At 39.1% G+C, this 22,460-nt stretch overlaps 1 pseudogene; it reads right to left on the bottom strand.

The window, feature by feature from the left end:
- Positions 1–1,364: 1,364 nt before the first annotated feature.
- Positions 1,365–3,053, bottom strand: LOC127131416 (squalene epoxidase 1-like; annotated as a pseudogene).
- Between the last annotated feature and the right edge of the window lie 19,407 nt (positions 3,054–22,460).

The following is a 22,460-nucleotide window of genomic DNA, read 5'->3' as shown; positions in this document are numbered from 1 at the left end:
AGAACTCAAATTGCAGCTAGAAGCATTTTTCTTGCGTCATTTTGATACTTGCACAAAACAGATATGGGGCTTCATACCAACAACAAGAGGTAGCCATGGAAGCCCTTGTCGACTTCTCGCTAATTTGTTGTCAAGAAGTGCATTTCCTGTGAATTGTCCATTGTCTGCCATGCATATTCTTGCTTTGGATGGTCTTATTACTGTTATACAGGGAACGGCTGAAAGGATAACCAATGGATCTGCAAACTCAGAATATTCTCCAGTGAATCTTGACTTGTTATGATTCTTTTTACTCTTTGCAAGAGAAAAACCTTCATCCTCTAAAGCATCATCAAAATCATCATCATCTTCGGAAGATGCTGGCTGATCATCATTATCACTTCCGGAAGAATCTGAGTGCAGCAGGTTGGGATTTGGCCTGAACTTGGTTGGCCTCGATGGCCTGAAATGCCTATGGTTGGACCATGTTCTTATTGGCTTTGTATGGTTCTTTACATAGGTTTGATGCATTTCTTTTGTATGACCTAGTTAACATATGAATGATGTTTAATGCCTTGTTTGAATGTAGGATAGGCTGCAATGTCTTTGGCTGGTCTTCTTTAAGTCATGCGCACATGGAATAGATTGTTGGATAAGGCTCTCGTTTGCAACTGCCGGAGAATCAAACAAACTGCTTTTGAAACAGGAACTAATGACGGCTGCACGTCGGTGTTTGAATGGGTCTTATCTATTATCCTTGCTGCTGATATTGTTGTGGTTAATATTGTGCAGGAGGTTTGTTCTCTTGAAGCTTTTTTCTAAATTCTTGCCATGCTCTATGATGGAGCCTGTAAGAGCCTTGAGACTATCAAATGATGGCTGTGAAGTTCGATGTTGAACCTCAATTTTCGATGCCAAAGTTGCTTGAGATATCTTCTCTTTCAATTTAGAGGCCTTATCAAGATCACCAATTCTACAGTAATAACTGATTAATATTGCAGGTGGCAGCATTAGGAACCAGCCCCTTTTGATGAAGTTTATGGAAAAGTCTCTGTGCTCGATCAATGTTTCCTTGAAAGCTTCGTCCATATTGCCAGAAGCTGAACATGCATGAATTAATGCACAATATGTGAAATTATCTAGAAGAAAACCTCTAGATATCAAAACTGACAGAACGCTTCTTGCTTCATTAATTTTTCCTGACTTGCAAAGTCCATCTATAGTTATGTTGTACACAATATTATTTGGAAGAGAATTATGTATAGCATTTTTATCAAGCGAATCAACAATTTTCTGAGCTACTAAAGTTGTATTGTTTTTGACCGAATTATCAGTACATTTATTATGAACCGTAAGAAGATCGAAATCCACCATCTTGTCTAGGATCACAATAGCTTCATTGATTCTAGCATCCTGATAAAGGCTGCTAACAACATGCTTCTGATGTTTCCTTTATCAACTGCTGCTATAAAAGAAGTATACAACTCCGGAGGAACCTGAACATGTAGTTCTCTCAATTAGTAGAAGCGCTATGAAGCGTAAATGAACGAGTTGTGTTATTTCGTCACAAATTTGACATCAAATGTGGTGGAATGTTCCTTATTTTGGTACCTGAGGTGCTACCACAGTTTTCAAATAATTAGCCATTTCACCATTACCAACAGAAGGTAGTGTTTTTTGGCCAGGCACATCGACCAAACATCGAATCTCGGCACTACTTATAGGATAAAACAAAATTGGCGAAGGATCACCCAAGATAACATGTCCATGATTTTCATATGGAAGGTTACAATTCTCCAATATCAATCCAACAAAATGAGAAGGAACTTCAACCTTAGGATTACAAAGAGAGCGTCTCAAGTTAGAAAAACAACCATCACATACTATAGTGAGAGGAGCCTTTGTTGTAAACTCTTGTCCACTCTTGTTTTTATAGTTTACCCCTTTGATGGTTCCATTTTCTTTGAGTAAAGACGTGACAGTTCTTTGTTCTAATTTTACATTGGGAAGAGATGAAGCCTTTTCTCGCATTTGTTGTATGAAACGACCATTGTGAAAGCTTCTTCCAGATACATCAGAGTCAAAATTTTCTAAGGGATAAGACAACTTGGTGTTTTTCCCATCCTTATAAAGAGCATAGCCAAAGACTCTTTGTGCATCAATTTCATTCACACAATCTTCAAGACCCAACTCAAGTGACTTTAGATATCCATCAGATTGTAGCAATTCACCCACAATCCTATCCGGTTCACTCAAGTCTCTTTCAATTACATGCACTCGCCGTCCATCCTTTCCAAGTGTATAAGCAAGAGCAGCACCTTGGATTCTTTGATTACCGTCGACGCGGAATGCGCCTATGTATCCAAATATGTTGACAGTAGAGCGTCGCCTTGAATGCACAAAACACAAAAGGGTGCAACAATAACAGAAAAGGAGACCATTTGATGCTCATGGAAAAGGGGTGCCATATTAGAGGAACGAAATCATGAGGAGCAAATAATGAAATAAGAAAAATAATATGAATATCAGGGTCAAAATCGGGGTGTGACAAGAGGAAACATTTGATATAAAATACCACTAATTTTCATCTTTAACCTCTTCAACAGCAAACACATAAGCTGGTCTATCAAAACACATCACCGTCAAATTAGGAACTTCATTCCATAACTTCACCACAATCATTGAAGCCAACATTGCAAGAGCATCTGCCATCCGATTTTCATCTCGATGGATATGATGAAACTCAACCTTTATAAAGAAAGTTGAAATCCTCCTCGCATAATCTCTATATGGTATCAAACTGGGTTGATTCGTCTCCCATTTACCTTTGATCTGATTCATAACCAAAGTTGAATCTCCATAGACATCCAGATACTTGATTCTGAGATCAATGGCCTATTCAAGCCCCATAATGCAAGCTTCATACTCAGCCATGTTATTCGTACACTTGAAAGTCAATCTAGCTGTAAATGGAAAATGAGTGCCTTGAGGAGTAATATTTAATGCCCCAACACCATTACCACACTGATTAACAACTCCATTAAATACCATGCCCCAACGGGAACCAGGCTCTGGCCCTTCTTCAAGCAATTGTTCATCACAATCTTTCATTTTCAGGTACAAAATCTCTTCATCGGGAAAATCATATTGTACTGACTGATAGTCTTCAATCGGTTGGTGAGCCAAATGGTCAGCCAGGACACTACCTTTAATCGCTTTCTGAGATCGGTATTAAATATCATACTCGGATAACAACATCTGCCAACGAGTAATCCTCCCAGTTAAAGCAGGCTTCTCAAAAATATACTTGATTGGATCCATTTTGGATATCAACCAAGTAGTATGATTCAACATATACTGACGCAGATGCTTAGCAGCCCAAGCCAATGCGCAACAAGTCTTTTTAAGCATAGAATACCGAGTCTCACAATCAGTGAATGTCTTACTTAGGTAGTAGATTGCATATTCTTTCTTTCCAATTTCGTCTTGATGACCCAGAACACAACCCATACTCTAATCAAGCACAATCAAATACATGATCAACGGTCTTCCTTCAACCAGTGGAGACAGAATTAGAGGTTCAAGCAGATATTCCTTGATATTATCAAAAGCTTTCTGGCAATTGATCGCGACTTAGTAAGTCTATGGGATTCGTGACTGCAAGTGCACAGTCTTATCGTGTAGTTTTAAAGATTATCGATCCCAAAGGACTAATAATCGAACGTACCGTTATCTAATGTTATTATGTAAATCTAAGGCTGAGGATCCTTCTAAGAGTGGAGGGACAGAGAAAAATAACTATAACTAAAAAAGAATATTAATAAAGATATTTAATAATGGGATATCGGTATGTAACGCATCAAACTTTGGGGATTTGATGGATAATTGGTGTAATCTTAAAGATCAATATAAAGGACTTTGTCTCACACTCTCGTTTTTATTGACTCTGACCATACTCTTAAACCAGAATGCTTGGCTCTCGCGGTCTCATTTGAATTTAAAAGTAACTTTTGAAAATAAATAAAGTCTAATTAATCCTAAAGCGCTCTCGTTGTGTTTAGGATCAATGCCTAGTTTCAGCTATCCAGTTAAAATCTCAAACTCTCGTTCTTATTGACAGTAACCTTAGTTTGCTTTGTACTCTCGTAGGAAAAACAGTTTTGTATTTAAAACAAGAAACTAAAACCGGAAAATAATATTTTATAAAAGCCAACACCAATTATTTACGAATCCCATCGTTTCAACGGTCTTTACATACTGATACCTATGGTTTTAGCCGAACATGGATCCGGGAACAGACATGATATTCAGATAATTAAGCATATAATAAGGCATAAGTAATTAAACTGACAATTAAAATAAAACTTGTAATATAAATCGAGAACTTAAAATGAATACCGATTCTTCAAATTAAACAATGTCGACACACTTTGGCAATCGAGTACACCGTTACAATCAAATTCAGATGCTTAAACAATAATTGTAATAGTCCGCGATGTGGATAATCTATTGCTTTTACAAGGTAGGAAAATGCCTAAGAAAATCTAACAACAAGAATCTGACTAGAAAAAATGCCCACCGTCCGTGAAGACTCACTCCTCCTTATATACTCCCCACTCTCCTTAAAAGTAGCCTTGGATATTTGCTAGTGGGGAGTGGTTGGTTGAAAAAGTAAGAACCCATCGTGGCGAAAAAAGTGGAGAAGAACTAGGAGGACCAGGTTGGATGCGGCTGCCACAACCATAATTTGGTCCACGTGGTGGGCGCCACATTATGTGAGGTGGGCGCCACCTTCATGTAGTATGGTGGACGCCACCTTAATGTAGTGTGGTGGGTGCCACCACTTCCTAAAACCTTGTGGCGGGCGCCACACATCCAAGTTTTTGGCGCCACCATTCATTTGTTGTGGTGGGCGCCACTATTCATTTGTTGTGGTGGGTGCCACTATTCCTATTAATATGCTCCATTTTCTTCCCTTTTTTTTTCTTTCCTTTTTTCTATTTTCCTCTTTGCTTGCCTAGACATCTCTTATTCGATAAATACCTGAAATAAACATAAAATACGGCGTAATACTATGGAAAATCAAGTAAAATGCAATGCATGTTAAGTCAAATATACAATACATTTTCGCGTTATCAAATTACCCCATACTTAAACCTTTGCTTATCCTCAAGCAAATGCTGCGTACATGAATAAAAGAGTTTTGTAAAATTCTGCAGCATACAGTATCTAGACTAGTGAAAAACACAATTGCATCCGGATACTCATTCTAGCCTACAAACTCTACTTTTGTCAGAAATTGCATCAACAGGTACTAACTTCGATACTAAGGGTATCGTTGGAACACATAGTCGCAATCGTGCAACCATAAGTCTCCCTCCTAGACAAACCAATCTAAATCATGTCATCATGCCTAAGCCTACCTTACTAATCCTTCCTTTTATCCTTTTTCATTCTAGTGCAATCACATTAAGCCCGTTATCCTTGCACATTCATAGCAAGATAATATGTTAGTGACTATGATCTCATAATTATTTGTTTCTTTCTTTTCTCTCACTTTGGCTCAAATACAGCTAAAGATAGTTATACCGTTGGGTTAAATGACCGGGTGAGGGTCACCTAACTTAGAAGGAACAACATTTTTCATACATTTTGTCAATTTTTTTCTCTTTTAAGCCTGAGATCATACACTTATTTGCATCGATTTCTTGCGTAGTGTGTGCTTAGGATGGTGCTGATTGCTAGATAAACTACTTAAGGAATATTAGAGGATAGAATTTAAGGCTACGGCATGACAAGTACTCAAATCGATCTTATACTTGTGATATTTAAGGTGTTAAAACGATACCGATCTTGTAAAGTTTTTCCAAATCTCTACAATTCAACCTTAATTTTATTTATAGTTTAGAATTTTCAAAATATGTACTGTATTTCTAAGTCAAGATTTTTGCAAACAAAAATTGGTATGGCTTAAGCAAATGGGAGAATCAGTAAATAATGGAAACCACACATAAAGACACGACAACACATCGATATTTGACTCAACTAACACTTAACAAAATAAAATAACAAAAATTTAAATCTACCTAAAAAGCGATAAATAAAAGCGGTAAAGCTTCCTCCCCCATACTTAAACCGAGCATTGTCCCCAATGCAACGACTTAAGATAGGAAATAAAGGTAAAACCTGGGTAGCTTGCTATTGGCGCCTTCTTCCACGTGTTCGTGCACGTCCACCATTTCCAGGATGGTGAGGTGGCACAACCACATAAGATGCATAGTCTTGTAGGTCTTCCACACGCACTGCCAATGCTGCCATTTCATCGATCAAGCAAGTCATGTTTTGTTCAGTCCTGAAGGTGTAGTCATGCTGGTCATGCTGCATCTGGTGAAGGATTTGCATCATTTATGTTTGCTGAGCTTCCATGTTTTGGATTTGTTGGTCGCACTGAGCGTCTAATTCGCTACACCGCAACAGTTCATCATAGATCTTATCCAGAGTGGCAGGTGCCGCATTTCTTCTTCTAGGTCTTTGGCTGGATGATGTACCTGTAACATTTTCAGAAGACATGTGTGTGGTGTGTGGGTGTGTGTCAGTAGTGGGAGCAACTTTCTCCTGAATATAATCCTCATCGATGTCCCCGCCAACAGCTACATTCTCAGGAATATGCGTGGGGACTTGGTCAGGTGCCGGATCATGTATATAACAATAATTTTATGGGTTGCGCACATCTGCGAAATCTTGTAAAACATTATTTGCAACCATTAGGTGAAACCTACCGTCTCGCCTTCGTTTTACCAATTTCATGCTCCTCGTCATGTCAATGTCAATGGCACGAGGCAAGAGTGGAGTTAGCCGGGAGAATTTATCTTCGAGTCCTAGGACTCTGGCTATTGAGGTTAGTAAAACTCCAAAAATAATTGTCCCTCTCCTCGCGTTGACAATTGCCTGCATGTGAGAGAACATGAAAGGGACGATATTTACCTTTTGTGGCAGGAAAGTGGCGAATAGATAAAAGAGTTCTTTTTCGTTCACCTTGTTAGAGTTGACTCGTCCAAAAATGGTGCATGCCAATATTTGGCGGAAATATCGAATAGCCGAATTGTGAATTAAAGTGGCTCTATTTCCCTCAAAACTGTGGGTTACTATACCTATTATTGCCCTCCAAAATGGTTGAAAGGCGCGTTGCCAACCTTCAGTATCTGGGACCTCACTTACTACGCCGTCCCCATGGGGGAATTGTAGCAGGTCTGCTAGTTGGGAAAAGGTAAAAGCATATTTTATATTGAACAAGCGAAACTGGACAGTCCCACTGGAACAGTTTGTGTTGGGTGTGAGACTAATAATTAACGAACTAAGGAATTCTAGTGTTAATTGGGCATATACCGGGTCTTTAAAAGATATGAAATAATTTAAACTCAAAGTATTTAGCATATGATTAACACTATCTAGAATTCCTAAGGCTATTAAGCAGGGTTCATCCGCGTACCTTGTTGATTCGATTTCTCTTGCGTTTAGAGCCGTGTAAATCTCTTCCTGTAATTCACCTGGTTCGCCGTTTCTGAACAATACTTCGTATTCTCTCATTTGTGCCATGACTGAAATTCGCACTACTCGTGTATGTAGTAAGAATATAGCAAGAAAGAGGAGAATTACGTTTATGAGAGGCGTGGTTTTGTGAGATTATGTTGGTGGTTTATATAGAGACGATGGTGGTTGGAAAGTGATCAATGAAATAAATTTCCTTGAATGGAGTTCAATGCCTCGGTCAAAGGATTTGAAAGTGGTTGAATAAGCTTTATTACAATGTCTAGCATGCAAAGGACAAGGCAATTAAAGGATTTATACGACAATATTACAGCAGCATGCGCGTGAGGATTAATAAAGTGGTTGGCGCCACTTTTCATGTGTGTGGCGGGCGCGACTAAGAGGTTGTGGCGGATGCCATATTGTACACATGGGCGCCACAACCTGTGTGTGGTAAGCGACACATGCAGTATTGTGTGTTCCTATGAATTATCCTTTTGACTCTGTATATTATCTTTGACCACATCTTTTGTATGATAGATTAATTTGACCGGCATTTAATAGTAATTGTACAATTAGGTGAAAGAAAACCAACATAGTATATAGAAGTGAGAATTAAAAATAAGATATGGTAAAATGAAATTAAAACACAAAATTGAAAAAGAAAAGAATGAGGTAGATAGGAAAGAATAATATAATTCGTCTACTGGAATAAAAAAAATGAAATAAAAAAAATTCCCAATGTGTAAAAACAACAATAAAATTCCAAACATGAAAATAAAATCTAGAATCAATGTCAGTAGATCGGTAATATTCATATAAATTAGCCATTACGGCGACTGCTGGCAGGAGGAGCAAACAAGTAGAAGTGCCGGTAAATGTGATCCAAGTTCTCTGTCACTACATCCATAAAGCCGTGGAAGTCCACGCGCAAACTGCTCAGCTCGCCTCTCAGGTTGGCGATGTCTGTCTGGACATCTTCGATGGGAGCAGCATGATCGGTAGGAGGTGCAGCAGGTATAGCAAGGACGCGTGATTCAGCGTTAGAGAGAAAAGTATCATAGTGGTCATAGATTTGAGGCGTCTCAGGAAGAGAGGGTGATGCATCTGGTGGTCCATCCAAATCATAGAGCCAGTTGTTCCTATCATGTACCCTCGTCCTATGGTCTGGTAGGGTAAACATGTGTACTACTTGGCGGTTAATTAGAAATTAAAACACATCCGGGCCCAAGTTCCTAATGATACCAGTGTTGAAATAAAATTGGATATTCATTGGTCGTATCCCTCCTAAAGGGTTAAGCCTGATAAGTGGCTATCTCAGTCCAATGGCATTTGGGATCATGGTCACTAAGCCCCCTACTAAGATTGGTCCATGGTTATCTTGCGCTATACAGTCCAAATTCGCTATCATAAATGTAGCGGCGTTAATAGGACGGTCATGTGATGCACAATATATTATAAAGAGCTCGTCTTTGGACACGAAGGTTATATTCTGTTCCTTTGCAAATGGGTGTGAGCTAGGATCTTATGAAAGTAATGAATGACATGGTTGTGGATGTTGTCGGAATGCATGAGATCCGGCTCGAGATGGTTGTTTCATGTGATGCTACCCCAAAAGTAATCTAATTCAAGGTCTACAAGCCTGTCTTCCTGGGTAATGGTAAAGGTATCAGGACCATTAGGGCATCCTAGGAGTTCAGCTCTTTCTCTATGAGTGTAGCGATACTCAATATCGAACAACCTAAAGGTGATGAGGCGTTTGTTAAATCCCATACCATGGTTTGGCAGGTAAACTAGGAAGCTTAGGAATTCTAAAGTTAACCTAAGGTAGGAACTAAATTTTCTTTTGATAGCAAAGGTGTCCCAGCCTATTTGGTTAATTAGGAACATAACACTGTCTCTTATACCTAACTTGGTCATAGTACGTCCATCTGGGTATATGGTTAATGCAATTTCTCTCTGAGCTAGAGCCTCAAAACATCTCATTTGACCTCTACCTCTGAAGACTATATCCATGTAATCTACTTGTGGCATTATGATGGTCAGTAGCTAGATAAATTTAAGTAGATAATAACATTAAGTTAGTAATGGTTAATAATAAAGAAAAATACCGATTGACTTTGTGAAAAATAATAAAGAAAGAAAATGAGAAATAAGCGATAATAATAAACATAAATTTAGATGATTGAATTAATAATTAAAAATAGAGTGTGGGTTATCTCCCACCAAGCGCTTTGTTTATTGTCGTAAGCTCGACAAAAATTGGATATATGTTAATCTGGTGAATCAGCGGCCAGCTCTGCAAGTTTTAGATTCACGATGAAATCATTGTTGTCAATGTTATGGTAATGTTTCAAATGATGCTCGTTTACTGTAAATGGTTCGCTAGCTTTTCCCTTTATCTCTATCGCTCCATTTGGAAAGACGTTGGTAATTTCGAAGGGACCGAACCACCTAGAACGAAGTTTTCCTGGAAAAAGTCTAAGTCGGGAGTTAAACAGATGTACTTTGTCACCTTCGTTAAAATCTTTCCACGATATGCAATTGTCATGTTATTTCTTTGTTCTTTCTTTATAGATTTGGACATTCTCGTATGCATCTAATCTAAGTTCTTCTAGTTCATGGATATCTAATATTCTTTTCTCGCTTGTGGCAGTATAATTAAGATTAAGGGTCTTAATGGCCCAATATGCTTTATGTTCTAATTCTATCGGCAGATGACACGATTTTCCATAAACTAGCTTAAAAAGTGTGGTTCCTATTGGGGTCTTATAAGCTGTCCTATATGCCCACAGGGCTTCGTGTAATTTTGAGGACCAATCTTTCCTAGAGGTGGCAACCGTCTTTTCTAAGATTTGTTTGATTTCTCTGTTCGAGACCTATACTTGCCCACTCGTTTGTGGGTGATAGGGTGTTGCTACATGGTGCCGGACTCCATATTTTAGTAATAGCTTTTCAAAAATATTCGAAATGAAATGGGAGCCACCATCACTGATGACAAGTCTCGACACGCTGAATCTAGGGAAGATTATGCGCTTAAAGAGTCTAACTACCACTCGTGTGTCATTTGTTGGAGAGACTATAGCCTCAATCCATTTTGATACGTAATCGACCACAACGAGGATGTACTTGTTACCAAAAGAAGATGGGAATGGTCCCATAAAATCAATTCCCCATACGTCGAAGACTTCTACTTCCAAAATTCCTTTAAGTGGCATTTCGTAGCGTCTAGAGATGTTGCCAGTGCGTTGGCACCGGTCGCAATTTATGATCGCGATGTGGATATCTTTCCACAAAGTGAGCCAAAAGAGGCCGACTTGCAAGATCTTAGTGAAAGTCTTTGAGGTGCTTGCATGTCCTCCATAGGGAGCAGAATGACAGTGAGAGATTATATTTTCTACCTCATCTCCGGGGACACATCGACAGAAGATACCGTCGGCGCCTCTCTTGAAAAGCAGAGGCTCATCCTAATAGTAATTTTTAAGATCGTGGAAGAATTTTTTCTTTTGTTGGGAGGTCAAGTCTGGTGGAAGCACCCCAACTGCTAAGTAGTTGACGAAGTCAGCATACCATGGCAGTGTGGTTTTAGTGTAAATTGCTTCCACTACCTCGTCTGTTTCGGTATCCTTATAGGTTAATGCACATTTAGTTATATTGCTTTCCAGTTGGGCCATGAATCATTCGTAACGGAAATCTTCGTTTATAGGCACTCGTTCAGGTTCAATACCTTTCATTCTTGACAAGAGATCAACCACGACGTTTTTAGTGCCCCTCTTATCTTTGATCTCTAGATCAAACTCTTGTAGGAGTAAGATCCACCTTAGGAGTCTTGGTTTGGTGTCCTTTTTATTTAATAGGTACCTAATTTCAGCATGATCGATATAGATAATTATCTTTGCTCCTACTAGGTAAGAACGAAGTTTATCCAGAGCAAACACTACATCTAAGAGTTCCTTTTCTGTGGTGACGTAGTTCATTTGAATAGTGTATAGGGATCTACTTGCATAGTATATTGCATAAAGTTTCTTACCCATTCTTTGTCCGAAGATCGTGCCTACAGTATAATCACTAACGTCACACATGATTTCAAAAGGTAATCTCCAATCTGGCGGTTGCATGATAGGTGCGATGATAAGAGTTGTTTTCAGTTGTTCAAACACCGCTAGGAATTTGTCATCAAAGATGAATTCGACATCTTTCATCAATAAGCCAGTTAGTGGTTTGGTGATTTTTGATAAATCTTTAATGAATCGTTGATAGAAAATGGCGTGTCCTAAGAAGCTTCGTATTTCTCTTATGGTTTTCAGAGGTTGAAGGTTTTCTATAACTTCTATTTTAGCCTTGTCAACTTCAATCCCCTTATCGGACACTATGTGTCCGAGTATGATTCCTTGTCGGACCATCAAATGGCATTTTTCCCAGTTTAACACGAGGTTCACTTTTATGCATCTTTTAAAAACCATTTCAAGATTCAATAAACATCCTTCAAAGCTCTTCCCACAAACATAGAAATCTTCCATAAAGACTTCCATGATATCGTCTATAAAATCAGCTAAAATTGTCATCATGCATCTTTGGAATGTTGCGGGAGCGTTACACAGTCCGAACGATATTCGTTGATATGTGAATGTACCATAGGGACATGTGAAGGTCGTTTTCTCTTGGTCGTCAGGATGAATAGGAATTTGGAAAAATCCCGAATAACCGTCTAAATAGCAGAAATGAGAATGCTTAGTCAATCGCTCAAGCATTTGATCAATAAACGGTAAAGGAAAATGATCCTTCTTAGTGGCTTTGTTTAATTTTCTATAATCAATGCACATTCTACTTCCAGTAACCACTCTTTGTGCTATAGATTCGCCTTTTTCATTATTAACAATTGCGACGCCTCCCTTCTTTGGGACGACATGTACTGGACTGACCCATTGACTATCGGATATTGGGTAGATAATCCCTGCTTCTAACAGCTTTTGCACTTCTTTCTTTACTACATCACTCAGAATTGGATTTATCCTTCTTTGATGTTCTCTAGAGTTCTTACTGTCTTCCTCTAGCATAATGTGATGCATGCATATGGAAGGGCTTATTAATTTTAGATATGAGATATTGTAGCCTAACACAGTTGGATATTTCCTTAAGATGTGTAGAAGCTTTTCGGTCTCTATCTGCCCTAAGTCTGCATTAACTATTACAGGTTGCTCGAGTTCAGTGTCTAGGAATTCGTACCTTAGATTTTTGGGTAGCGTTTTAAGTTCTAGAGCTGGTTTCTTTGGGCAAGGCATATGATCGGGCGTTAGTGCTAGGCATTCGCTTAGGCTGTCATCTTGGTATTCCTTACTCCAATTTTCATCTTCAAAAGTAGGAGGCCTTGGAATTTTCAGTATTTCGGAGTATGATGTTTGTTCATTCTCCATTTCTCTTATACATTCATCGATGACATCTAGTAGACAACATGTATCGTCTATAACTGGTGCCTTTAAGAATTGCATCAAAATGAATTCAACTTTTTCCTCACCAACTTCAAAGGTTAGCTTGCCTTTCTTAACATCTATAATAGCTCTGACAGTGGCTAAGAATGGTCTTCCTAATATGATAGGGATGTTGGAATCCTCTTTTATGTCCATGATTATGAAATCAGTAGGAATATATAACTAACATATGCGTACCAGAATGTTCTCTAGCATACCTACGAGAAATTTAATAGAACGATCTGCAAGTTGTACGAACATCCTAGTAGGTCATAGTTCTCCCATTTAAGCCTTTCACATATGGACAAGGGCATTAAGTTAATATTGGCTCCTAAGTCGCATGGTGCTTTGTCTATGACAAACTTTCCGATTACACAGGGTATGGAGAAACTCCCTGGGTCTTTCAGCTTAGGAGGCATATCGTTTTGTATTATGGCGCTACACTCAGCAGTAAGTGTAACGGTTTCGTTATCCCCGATCTTCTTCTTCTTAGAAAAGATTTCTTTAAGAAACTTAGCATATGAGGGCATTTGAGTGATGGCTTCTGTAAAGGGTATTGTGATATTCAATTGTTTTAGAAGCTCTACAATTTTTTTAAATTGCCCTACACTTTTAGATTTAACATGTCTTTGAGGATAACGGATATGAGGTTTATATGGTGGTGGAGGCACATATGGTTTTTCTTTCTCTATGGCCTCTTCGCTTTTATCTTTCGCTAGTTTGTCTTCCTTCTTAGTTACCTTACCAGGGTCTTGGTGCATGGTTGGGTTTTGACTTCTAGGGTCGGTCGGTCCGTCTAGTTCTGTCCCACTTCGTAGTATAATAGCATTTGCATGACCTTTCGGGTTTGGTTGCGGCTGTAACACCCCTTTTTCTACCCCAAAATACTTAACATATAATCAGAGTAAATAAGCACACATATAAACAAAAGGGTGTCACATCGACGTTTTCAAAGACTAAAAGCTTTCAAAACCAACAGCTTTCCTCTTCAATATACAATACACCTGGTCATTTAAATAACACACTTCAAATATCATGAGTCATCAAGAATATGCGTCCGCAGCGGAAAATAATGAATACTCATGCATTTCGTAAAATGATCCATGTCCCATACCATGATCATCTCTCAATAATCTCTTCAAGATAAAATAAAACCCTATTCAGAATATTTGGCACTATGGCCTCTCGGACAACAACTGCAAATAAACATGTTCACAAGTAATAACATAATACATATCCAAATAAGATATGAGTTCAATACTACTAATCTACCCCGTGTTACATGACCAGAGCATTGACTCATTACCTAGTCTCCAAACTAAAATACGGAAGCTCTCCGGCTAAATCTCGAATGAGCTACCTTCCACTTACTTCAGCAATACTACTCTGGAGTATCTGCACGATGCCCATGTAAAGGCAACATTCAAACAGAAGGGTGAGAATTCAAATCATTATGAAGAAGTATAATAAGGCACAATGATTAAATCAACAATTAACGGAATTCATCACACCTTGTATAACCATGTCAATAATATTAACCAACATTTATTTCACATGTTTCAAACATCCATCAAAACCCAAGGAGTACAATATTAAAATCCAATACTATAGTCCCAAATATACACATAACTACAATTATCACATAATCACATATTTTGCCAAGTTATGTATCCAAACATCATCAAATTCAATTGCCATATCTCATACACACCTCACAATCACATCAATGCATACATTCAATTATCACATAACTCTAATGTGACTCAATGCAAGACATGTGACTCTATGCATGTGGTACGACAATGTAAACCCAACGTTTCACCGCTTTCCGATTCAATATCTAGAACCCAAGCCACGCTCCCGATCCGGACAAGATCAAAGCCACTACATCTATTTCCAATTAAGGATCAACGTCTGCTACGCCTATTTCCATTCAAGGATCAACGTCTATTACCATGTGAACCCACAGTTTCACCGCTTCCACCATGAAGCCGACCATGCCATGAATGAATGTACAAATACCAACACATATGCAATTAAGATCATCTCTACCATCTTAACATTCCACATATCACCATAATTCAACTCTGTGAATTATCCACCAATGGTACATATACACATTCATAACAATATATCATTCACAACTATATGCTAATTATCAATTATGCACACTAAGATTTCATTTCAAAATGAATACAACTTTTAAAATCTCAATTTTTTCATTTTTCAACAGTGTTAACCGGTTAATGTAACACCCTTCTAAAATACCCCAAAATATTTAATTAAAATAGAAATATATCAATCAGAGTAATTATGCAATTAAGGGTGTCACACAATCAGTTCACACCATTTTCCAAAATATCCTGTCATGCTCATTTATTTAATCAAAATAAAACATTTACATAATACGCAGCGGATACAAACTAACAACATTCAAACCATGTAACACATTACATGTAAAGTTGTTCAACAACCAAATGAAAACATAGTAAAACATCCCATCCCGATGTTACATCTACCAGAGCATGACCCACTAAGGAACTACACTAGACTCCAAGGACTAGCTTCTACTCAATCACTGCTCGTTACCTGAAAAATAGTTGTAAGGGTGAGTTCCTCAATCGATATAATAAGCATTATAAAACATCATGTAATGCTAAGTAATTTAACACATATCATCACCCTAACCAGATCACACATATTCAGCAACGGCAATATCAACTCATAATCATCATCACCATCATACTCAAACTCAACACAATCATAAAACACACGTATAATATTGGAATACATCCATTCATATTATACGCCATACATACATATATTATGCAATGAGACTCCATGCATGCGGTACCGACTATTCGTGAACATATAGTTCAACCTCACCGATCAAATCCAGATACGGCTACCAAGCTCACTAGTCCCACTCATTTGAGACCTAGTGACTCACTCACTAATTCCTCACCATGGGAATTAGCTACCACCCCAAGGGCTATGATATGCACGCTAAATCACTTAGTCATGCAAACATCAACAATCATCCACAATGGACATATGCTCACACTCTAAGCCATAAACAGTCCATTCATAATTTCATACATGATAGATACATTCACAACATTATGCATATCATCATACATCATCAACATATTCACCACATAATCATATCATGTCATACCACATAGTCAATCACAGCATTAGCACACTCTACTAATACCTATACTACTCAAAACAACGTGAAATGATCCCTACTCTATCATACATCAGCTAAATTACATTACTCAGCTGAGCAACCAAAAACTGCACAACAACAGCACAGAAAAATCACAATCCTGCCCATACGCGTATTGCCTAGTCCCATACGCGTATGGCCCAATTCTCAGCCAATCCCATACGCGTACCACCTATCTCATACGCGTATGCTACGCGTACCACTTCCCCATACGCGTACCAACAGAGACCAAACCACGTTCAAAACATCATCTTCCTCATCCATACGCGTATTGCCTAGTGCCTTACGCGTATCAGACCATCTCATACGCGTATTGCCTAGTGCCATATGCGTATGACCAGAAACCAGATTTCCAGATCTGCTATGGTTTTCTCTGCTACGAGATCTCCCAATTCCAACCTCCCACAATCCAATTTTTCACATTAATCGTTCATATCATCTAACACGAATCATACCTTATTCGATTTCACCAATTCTAACACTTTTACATCTAATTCCTACGAATTCCTCTCAATCATAATCCAATTTCGTTCATCCAACATTTCACAATTTTCATCATGCATCATTCAAATCAGGGACAAATCAATAGTCTATCACTACCCATTACATGTTATCCCATAATACCCATTAATCGACGATAAACCCCCCTTACCTGAGTTAATCCGGCGAATCTTTAAGCTTCAAGCTCTTCCTCTCTCCAACCCTTGTTCTCTGGCTCTCTTTGCCCTTTTTCCACTTTTCTGTCTCCTTTTTCCTTTTCACGTGAAAGATAAACCTTTTTACTAAATGGGACCTTTTCTAAATTCCAACTTTTATTCCAATAAAATAATAACCCAATAATAATAATTCCAATAATAATATTCCAATTATTTAATTAAATTAATAAATATATTATTAATTTAAATTAAATAATTATCTTATTTTATCGGGGTGTTACAACTCTCCCCCACTAAAAGAGTTTTCGTCCTCGAAAACATACCTCAAGCGAATAACTCTGGATAAGACTCCTTCATCTGACTCTCAAGTTCCCAAGTCACATTGCCACCTGCTGGTCCTCCCCAAGCTACCTTTACCAAAGCAATCTCTTTACCCCGCAACTGCTTCAACTCTCGATCCTCGATCCTCATAGGTGATGTTTCAACAGTCAGGTTATCTCTCACCTGTACATCATCAACTTGGACCACATGCGACGGATCAGGAATGTACCTCCTCAACTGAGACACATGAAAAACCTCATGCAAATTTGCAAGTGACGGCGGTAAAGCGATACGATAGGCTACCTCCCCTATCCTCTCCAAAATCTGATAAGGACCAATAAATCGAGGTGTCAACTTCTTCGACTTCAAAGCTCGACCAACCCCAGTTATCGGAGTAACACGAAGAAACACATGGTCTCCCTCTTGAAACTCAAGTGACTTCCTCCTCTTGTCGTGATAACTCTTCTGACGACTCTGAGCAATTCTCATCTTCTCCTGAATCATCTTAATCTTTTCCGTAGTTTGTTGAACAATCTCCGGTCCAACCACAACACTCTCACCGGACTCATACCAACATAAAGGTGTCCGACATCTCCTACCATACAAAGCTTCAAACGGTGCCATACCAATGCTCGAATGAAAACTATTGTTGTAGGTAAACTCAATCAAAGGTAAATAACAATCCCAAGCACCTCCTTTTTCCAAAACACAAGCCCTCAAAAGATCCTCTAGTGACTGAATCGTCCTCTCAGTCTGACCATCAGTCTGCGGATGATATGCAGAACTCAATCTCAGCTTAGTTCCCAAAGCCCTCTGCAAACCTTCCCAAAACTTCGATGTAAATCTAGGATCTCTGTCCGAAATAATACTCGACGGAATACCATGCAAACTTACAATCTTCTCAATATACAACTCGGCTAATCTCTCTAACGGATAATCCATTCTGATCGGAACGAAATGAGCCGATTTTGTCAATCTGTCAACAATCACCCAAATAGCTTCAAAATTCTTACTTGTCCTCGGTAAACCAGAAACAAAATCCATACTGATACTATCCCACTTCCACTCTGGAATAGCCAACGGTTGCATTAGCCCAGACGACTTCTGATGCTCAATCTTTGACTTCTGACAAGTCAAACAAGAATAAACAAAACTCGCAATTTCTCTTTTCATTCCCGGCCACCAAAATAACTTTTTCAAATCATGATACATCTTCGTAGCTCCAGGATGAATACTCAAGCCACTACGATGTCCTTCCTCCAGAATACTCTTCTTAAGTTCGGTAATATCCGGAATACACACCCGATTGCCAAATTTCAAAACACCATTCTCATCAACTCTGAATTCACCACCTTGACCTCGATTCACTAGAGTCAATTTATCAACCAAAAGCACATCGGATTTCTGACCCTCTCTAATCTCATCCAGAATACCACTCGTTAACTTCAACATTCCCAATTTAACGCTATTGTGAGTACTCTCACACACCAAACTCAAGTCTCTAAACTGCTCAATTAAATCCAATTCCTTAATCATTAACATATACACACGCAATGATTTCCGACTCAATGCATCAGCCACTACGTTTGCTTTACCCGGATGGTAATTCAAACCAAAGTCATAATCCTTCAGAAACTCTAACCATCTCCTCTGTCTCATATTCAGCTCTTTCTGATCAAACAAATACTTTAAACTTTTATGGTCACTGAAAACCTCAAATCTTGACCCGTACAAGTAATGCCTCCATAACTTCAGAACAAATACCACAGCTGCCAACTCTAAATCGTGTGTCGGATAGTTCCTCTCATGAACCTTCAGTTGTCTCGAAGCATAAGCTACAACCTGCTTATTCTGCATTAACACACCACCCAAACCCAACAATGAAGCATCACAGTAAACCTCAAATAATTCCGACGGACTTGGTAATATCAGAATAGGAGCAGTAGTTAAGCTTCTCTTTAACTCTTGGAAACCTTCTTCACATTTTGAGTCCCAAACAAACGCTTGCCCCTTTCTGGTCAACATCGTCAACGGTAGCGCCAACTTAGAAAATCCCTCAATGAACTTCCTATAATATCCTGCAAGTCCAAGAAAACTCCTTATCTCAGAAACTGACTTCGGAGCTTCCCACTTAGATACCGCTTCTATCTTAGAAGGATCAACAGCAACACCACCTCTTGAAATCACATGACCAAGAAAACTAACCTCTTCTAACCAAAATTCACACTTAGACAGTTTAGCAAATAACTTCTTTTCTCGTAGAACTCCTAAAACTACTCTCAAATGCTCAGCATGCTCCTCTTCAGATTTCGAATACACCAACATATCGTCAATAAACACCACAACAAACTTGTCTAGGTACGGATGGAAAATCCTATTCATATACTCCATAAATACTCCAGGTGCATTAGTCACACCAAAAGGCATTACAGAATACTCATAATGTCCATACCTTGTTCTGAAAGCAGTCTTCTGAATATCCTCAGTTTTCACACGTATCTGATGATACCCAGATCTCAAATCTATTTTGCTGAACACACTCGCACCAACCAACTGATCCATCAAATCATCAATCCTCGGCAAAGGATACCGATTCTTGATCGTCACTTTATTCAGTTGCCTGTAGTCCACACACAACCTCATAGTACCTTCTTTCTTCTTAACCAATAACACTGGTGCACCCCACGGTGACACACTCGGACGAATAAATTTCTTATCTAACAGATCTTCCAACTGACTCTTCAATTCAGTTAACTCAACAGCAGACATACGGTACGGAGCCATCGATATCGGCCTAGTACCAGGTACTAAATCAATCGAGAACTCAACTTCACGCTCTGGCGGTAATTCATTCACTTCTTCAGGAAACACATCAGGAAAATCACACACCACGGCTAGATCACAAATCGCCAGTTTATCTTTAGCCTCCAAAGTCGCTAACAGCATAAACAACTCTGCTCCATCTACTACTGCCTCATTCACCTGCCTTGCTGATAGAAACAAACTCTTTTCTTCCTCAATTTCCGGAAAGATCACAGTCTTATCAAAACAGTTGATAGAAACTCGGTTAAACACCAACCAGTTCATACCCAAGATAACATCAATCTGCACTAGTGGAAGACACACTAGGTCCATCCCAAAGTCTCTACCAAAAATACTCAAAGGACAATTTAAACAAACTGAAGTAGTAGTCACTGAACCCTTCGCAGGAGTATCAATCACCATACTACCACGCATCTTAGATATCTCTAACTTAAGTTTCACAGCACAGTCCAAAGATATAAAGGAATGAGTCGCACCGGTGTCAATAATAGCTACAAGAGGAAAGCCATTAATATAACACGTACCTCGGATCAAACGATCATCTGCAGAAGTCTCAGAACCCGATAAAGCGAAAACCTTGCCTCCCGACTGGTTCTCTTTCTTCGGCTTAGGACACTGTGGACTGATATGACCCACTTCTCCACAGTTGAAACAAGTCACAGTCTTCAACCGGCAATCTGCAGCCAAGTGACCACCCTTTCCACACTTGAAACACTTCTTCTCATTACTAGTACACTCATGGATACGATGTCCAGCCTGACCACATCTGAAACACTTAGCAGGGGCACTGGAGTCTCCCCCACTAGGCCTCTTCATCCCACTCTGTCTCTGGAAACCTCTGCCAACTGCATACGGTTTCCCACGATCATTCTGATTCTTGCCTTTCCTATCAACCCTCTGCTGATAGCTCTCCGCTCTGGCTTTGGTATCCTGTTCAAAAATCCTGCAACAGTCAACCAAATCAGAAAACACTCTAATCCGCTGATACCCAATAGCCTGCTTGATCTCGGGACGTAACCCGTTCTCAAACTTCACACACTTTGAAAATTCCCCAGTAGCCTCATTATAGGGAGTGTAATACTTCGACAGCTCTGTGAACTTAGCAGCATACTCAGTAACAGACCGATTGCCCTGCTTCAATTCTAAGAACTCTATCTCTTTCTTTCCTCTGACATCCTCTGGAAAGTACTTCCTCAGGAATCTCTCTCTGAACACAGCCCAAGTGATCTCAACATTCCCAGCAGATTCCAACTCAGTGCGGGTAGCAACCCACCAATCATCTGCTTCTTCTGACAGCATATGCGTACCGAACCTGACCTTCTGGTTATCGGCACACTCAGTCACTCGGAAGATCCTCTCGATTTCCTTCAACCACTTCTGAGCACCATCTGGATCGTATGCTCCCTTAAACATTGGAGGATTGTTCTTCTGGAACTCACTCAGTTGACGAGCAGCTCCCATTCCCACAACATTCGGATTCCCTCCAAGTACTCCAGCTAGCATACCCAGAGCCTCAGCAATCGCAGCATCATCTCTACCTCTTCCAGCCATCTCTATTCTGAAAACCCAACAAGCTAAACAATAAGTACGGATAGGGTTACACAACACCTATCACATACAGGGAAACAGAATAATTACGACTCGACTCGACCGACCAGGCTCTGATACCACTAATGTAACACCCTTCTAAAATACCCCAAAATATTTAATTAAAATAGCAATATATCAATCAGATTAATTATGCAATTAAGGGTGTCACACAATCAGTTCACACCATTTTCCAAAATATCCTGTCATGCTCATTTATTTAATCAAAATAAAACATTTGCATAATACGCAGCAGATACAAACTAACAACATTCAAACCATGTAACACATTACATGTAAAGTTATTCAACAACCAAATGAAAACATAGTAAAACATCCCATCCCGATGTTACATCTACCAGAGCATGACCCACTAAGGAACTACACTAGACTCCAAGGACTAGCTTCTACTCAATCACTACTCGTTACCTGAAAAATAGTTGTAAGGGTGAGTTCCTCAATCGATATAATAAGCATTATAAAACATCATGTAATGCTAAGTAATTTAACACATATCATCACCCTAACCAGATCACACATATTCAGCAACGGCAATATCAACTCATAATCATCATCACCATCATACTCAAACTCAACACAATCATAAAACACACGTATAATATTGGAATACATCCATTCATATTATACGCCATACATACATATATTATGCAATGAGACTCCATGCATGCGGTACCGACTATTCGTGAACATATAGTTCAACCTCACCGATCAAATCCAGATACGGCTACCAAGCTCACTAGTCCCACTCATTTGAGACCTAGTGACTCACTCACTAATTCCTCACCATGGGAATTAGCTACCACCCCAAGGGCTATGATATGCACGCTAATTCACCTAGCATGCAAA

The sequence above is a fragment of the Lathyrus oleraceus genome, chromosome 3 (assembly GCF_024323335.1).
Source record: "Lathyrus oleraceus cultivar Zhongwan6 chromosome 3, CAAS_Psat_ZW6_1.0, whole genome shotgun sequence".
Taxonomy (NCBI): Eukaryota; Viridiplantae; Streptophyta; class Magnoliopsida; order Fabales; family Fabaceae; genus Lathyrus; species Lathyrus oleraceus.
This window is presented reverse-complemented; position numbering and strand designations above follow the sequence as displayed.